This window comes from Harpia harpyja, chromosome 14, assembly GCF_026419915.1.
Source record: "Harpia harpyja isolate bHarHar1 chromosome 14, bHarHar1 primary haplotype, whole genome shotgun sequence".
NCBI lineage: Eukaryota > Metazoa > Chordata > Aves > Accipitriformes > Accipitridae > Harpia > Harpia harpyja.
In genome coordinates this window covers 40355394-40360502 of record NC_068953.1, presented here as the reverse complement: position 1 = coordinate 40360502, position 5109 = coordinate 40355394, and the positions used below count along the sequence as shown (strand labels likewise).

The following is a 5109-nucleotide window of genomic DNA, read 5'->3' as shown; positions in this document are numbered from 1 at the left end:
CAGCAGTGACTCCAAGAACCAGCCAAGACCGACCTTGTGATTTGGACAAATGCCAAGGGACAACTGAGTCTGCGCAGGGACAGAAGGTTAAGAGTTCACTGTGAAGAAGACATACAGCCTTCATCTTCACGACCACCATAAGGAGGCACTGCGCAAGCGCAGTTGAAAGGAAACTATGGAAATAACTTCCTAGAGCTAATTAGAATATGAAGCGGGGATAGGTAATGCCTATGTATAGGCGTATTGCGAAACTCTATGTGTATGTAACACTTGACTGTATAAATTTAAAGTGAACTGCCAAAATCAGGCGCACACGACTTTGGTGGGACTACCCCCCGTGCTGCCCAGCGCTGAATGAACATACCTACTTTACAATCTCACCGATTGTGGAGTCTGTTTTCCGCACGTCAGGGGCATGTTTAAACGTACTGTCTGATGCAAGAGTTATTTCACCTTTATTGATTTCGGTAGAAAATATCAATAAAATATTAACAAAAACCAGTTTTTCAAAAAATTTTTCTTTTCTGAACCCCCTTCCACCCTTGTCGTTCTCATGCACGTGCACGCACACACCTGCTCCGAACCGGTGGCTGCCAGGCACTTGCCAGCTTCACCATCCCGGCCAGCCCCTCCGCTCCGCCGCTGCCCCCCCCCCCCCCCCCCATTCTGTCGGCGGGGGACCGGGCAGAGGTGGCAGCCCCCCGGCACGAACTGCCTGGCTCCCAGGCGCGAGTTCGCTGTTCACTGGGTGCCTTCAGGACTGGTCGCCCCTTGCCAGGTTCGGGTCCAGGTCCCGGCGCTGCTGGGTGCTCGCTGACTTTTGGTTTTGGTTTTTGCGGTGTTGGGCTTTTGGGGGGGGGGGGTGTTTTTAATTTTTCTTTTTTTTTTTTCCCCCTTGCCTTCCCCCCCCCCCCTTGCCTTCCCCCCCCCCTTGCCTTTCTTTTTCCCCCTTGCCTTTTTTTTTTTGGGCATTTTACTTTTTTTAATAAAATAAATACTTTAAAATAGATATCTGCGATCCTGCAGGCACCGCCACCCCACCCCCCACCCCCCCCGCGACACACGCGCGCACACACACACACACACAGCGCGACGCAGGCACACACAGATACAGGCACCCCTGCACGGGTGTGCTCCCCCTCCCTCCCCGCGCTGCAGTCCCGGACCTGCAGGCCAGTAGGTGCAGCCCCCCCCCCCCCCCCCCCCTCCGGCCCCACCCGATCGCAGACTCTCCGGCGCCCCGGAGACGGGGGGTGGGGGGGTGGGGTGGTCTGCAGCCCGGCAACAGGGCCCCCGGAAACTGTGGTGTTTCCCGCCACGGCAACGGTCTGCTGCTCAGCCGTGGCGGCAGCAGCGGCAGGGAAAGGAGGCTGGCAAATAGGCGGGCGAGAGCGGCTGGCGAGCAGGCGGGGAGCCTGGCGCAGAGGTAGGCTGGCGAGGGGGGGATGGTGTCTCTTTTCGGAGAAGATTTCTGTTTGGATCGGTTGGAGTTTTTTTTTTTACTTCTGTCCCCCGTCCCCGTCCCCCCCGCTCCGGTCGTTTAGTTTTCCACCCGCGGCGGGGGCGGGCAGGAGTGCAGCAGGGCGAGTGCGTGGCTGACCGAGAAAGGCAGGCGGGAGCCGGGGCATGGGCACGGCAGGGTAGCGACTCGGCAGCTGGCGTTTAGAGACGGCACGGCGCCGGGGACTCCCCTCTCCCGCCCGAGCACGGAGCCGGCAGGGACGCCGCAGGGTCCTAAAGCCTCCCGCCTTCCGTGCCCGGGGCGGCAAACCTGCTGGCGGGAGGGCGGGAGCGGGGCCACGGGTAGGGCAGGACAGGGACTCGGCAGCTGGTGTTTAGAGACGGCACGGCACCGGCACCGGGGACTCCCCTCTCCCGCCCGGGCACGGAGCCGGCAGGGACGCCGCAGGGTCCTAAAGCCTCCCGCCTTCCGTGCCCGGGGCGGCAAACCTGCTGGCGGGAGTGGGGAGCAGGGGCAGCCAGGCTCGCCGCGAACTGCATGGCAAGGGGTGGGGGGGGTGGGGGCTGCGGGGGGGGGGGGGGGGGGGGCGGTGTGCGCGCGCGTGCGCTAGTGCGTGCAGCGGTGGGCCCGGGGGGGGGGGTGTGAGTGTCGGCCCGGGGGCCTGTTTCGGGGGGGGGGGGGGCGCGCGTGCGCGCCTTGAGCGCACGACTGCGAGCGTTGCAGCGGGTGGAGGGTTTGGGCTGGGGAGCCTATTGCGGGGGGGTGCACATGCGTGTAGGCACGTGCGATTGGGTGTGGTGGCGGGCGGGAGGTTTGGGCCGGGGACCTGTTTGGGGGGGGGGAGGGGCGGCGCGTGCGTGCGTGCGCGTGAGCGCACGTGTGTGAGCGAGGCGGCGGGCGGGCGGTTCAGGCCGGGTGGGGGGGGGGGGCCCTGTTCAGGGGCGCGCGCGCACCTGTGTGAAAGCGGCAGCGGGCGGCGGGTTCGGCCTGTGGCCCTGTGTGGGGGAGGGGTGAGCGCATGCAGCTGCGGGCGGTGGGCGTTGGGGCCAGGGGCCTGTTTTGGCAGGGTGCGGGCGCGCACGCAGAGGGAAATGAGAAAGATTTGTAACGGTGTCGCTAACGCCGCTTTCTCTGTTACAGCTCGCATGGTCGGCCGCGTTGACGTCCAGCCTGCGCCCGTGCCTGCCTACGGGTGATGCGCTCAGCTCCTGGTCAGACTCGTCCCTGGGAAAGCAGCAGCCGCGTGCCTCGGCCTGGGCAGAGACCTGGGGCTCCAGGGCCCCGGCCAGGGCTGCCGGAGAGGCGCGACGCGCTTCTGACAGAGGGCCGTCAGCGGCTCCGTCGCTGGCGGGATGCGTTCGAGCGGTGAAGACGGGCCCGGCGGCCTTGGTCGGTGGTGGGGGGCCCGCTCCTTCAGCAACGGGAGCGGGGGGGAAACGGCCCCGGGGTGGGCCGGTCAGCCGGCACGGTGGCCACGCGAGCTCATTGTCTCCGAGGATGCTTGGCTAAGTCGGCCTCGGCCACAGGGACCGCTTTTCAGGCAGCCGACTGACTTTCTTCACGGGCCTGCGAGACCGCCGTCCCTCGGAGGCCGGCCACGTCCGTGGAGAGGCTTTGTTGGGATGGAGGCCCGTCCCGGGAAAACGCAGCGGGGTAGGGGGAAGGTGTGGGCAAAAGGAGCGTCCGGCTGACGGCTGACGGGCTGTGCTTTTCTCCCCTCCGGCCAGGTCTCGAGGAGACGGGGAAGGGGCTCCCCGCCCTCAGCCGAAAGCAGCTTGGCGCGACCCCGGTGCCTGGGAGGCCGGACCCCCGCGGAGGTAGCCCAGTGATGAGCCGCCGCCACCGCCGCCGCCACCGCCTCCTCCTCTGAGCCGGGAGGGACCCGATCAGGTACCGGTCACGACCGACGGGCGGGGAACGCGCGAGGGAGGGCCGTGCGACCCCTCGGCCGCCCATCACGGCAGAGCCGGCCGACCGGGACGCACCGGCTTTTGCTCGAACGTCGGTGGATCGAGAAGAGGCCCTGCCCGGGAGAGACAGGGTGCAGGGCCGCCACCTGCCGGGCTCTACAGCTGCCCGCTCTCCTTCGGCGGGCCGGCCGGGCTCGCCACGGCGGACGGGACGGGACGGGACGGGACGGGGGCCGCCGCCACCTCTGCTCGGTCCGCGGCCCCTGACGGCGAGACAAAGAATTAAAGAAAGGCAAGGGTGGGGGGGGCGGGGGAGGGCTGGGGAGGAAAGACCGAGAAAATAAATAGATAAGGAAATGATAATAAAAAAGGCATGGGGGGCGGGCGTCGCGCTTCCTAACACAGAGCTCGTCTGGGGCGGGGGCGGGTGGGCGGTCTGCACGGAGGCCAGCGGGGCAGGGCCGGCTTAGGACAGAGATTAATCTATCGCTCCCCGCGAATTGTTGCTAGAACTAATGTGCGCCGGCCCTACGGTTGAGGAACGTAAGGAAGGATTAACGAACCGCCGGTAAGTCAGGCGTGAATTCGTAGTTTTCGACGGGGCGATATGGGCCGACTTCTGCTGGAATTAATTAACGTCCGCCGGGTCGAGCTCACGTTCGTAACGAATGACTCGGTCGAGAACGAGCGCCAGGTGAGGAACAGGAACGGGAGCCGGCCTAGGGAAGGCGTGCGCGCGTCATCCTCGGTAATTACTTAACAGGTAAGCATCGCTCGATACCAAAGGGCTACGAGGTGAGTAAGACTGACACGGTGTAAAAACTAATAAACAATTAACGCGCAATAACGCAGGGGCCGGAGAACGCTAACGTTAACCAAGAGCGTCGCAAGGTCCTAGAGGAGTGCCGCAATCAAACTGTAGGAGTCGGTAATTCATAAGACTTGTTACTACTAATCGAGTAATAGTCAATCCGCGACGACCCACTGGTACGTACGTATGTACGTACGTATTTCTTCTCCGGCTATTAATGAAGGGATGTACAGCTAGCATGCCTGAACGAATGAGTTTTGTTATTGAATGAACTGCCAGAAAGAGCATTACCGCACAGCGTTAAATCAATCGGTAGGTAACGATCCATAAACGATACAAACCAGCATTGCTCGTCGACTGTTAATAACTTCAATCGATGACGATTCATAGCGTATCGATTCTGTGTTCGTTTAGGAGCGAAACCCACGCCAACGGTGCTACGCGGTACCCCGACGGCCACTGACTCGTACAGACGAGAGCGCAGCGTCGGCACCTCTTCCCGAAGAACTCATTACCGATAAAGTGCACCGACTGCGGGTAACGATTTGCTCTCAGGTTTTTGACGCGTGCGTGCGTGCGTGCATGGTAAAAGACGAGATGTCAGACATAATAAATTTTTAAAAATGGAATCATGGAGCGGTCTTAATAAATTAATCAGGAACAGCCCGGAGCGTGGCCAGGGAGGGCAGGCCGACCCCGCAGCGTGGCCAGGTTATACCCAGAGGCACAGGTAAGGAGGCCAGACCTACCCCGGAGGACCGGCTAGGGACGCCAGGCCTATCCCGGAGCATCAGGTGGGGATAGCCGGCCTATCCCAGAGGGCCAGGTAGGGAGGCCGGGCCTACCTCCGATCGCCCGTAGGGACAGCAAGTGTACCCCGGAGTACCGGTGGGGGTACCGGTGCTACCCCGGAGTACCGGTGGGGC

The 5109-nt window shown here is 63.0% G+C and overlaps 1 long non-coding RNA gene across 1 annotated transcript; it reads left to right on the top strand.

The window, feature by feature from the left end:
- Window positions 1–1251: 1251 nt before the first annotated feature.
- LOC128150724 (uncharacterized) lies at window positions 1252–3343 on the top strand. Its single transcript, XR_008238154.1, has 3 exons — window positions 1252–1426; window positions 2603–2827; window positions 3190–3343. It is a non-coding gene; the product is annotated as an uncharacterized LOC128150724 (long non-coding RNA).
- The last annotated feature ends 1766 nt before the right edge of the window (window positions 3344–5109 follow it).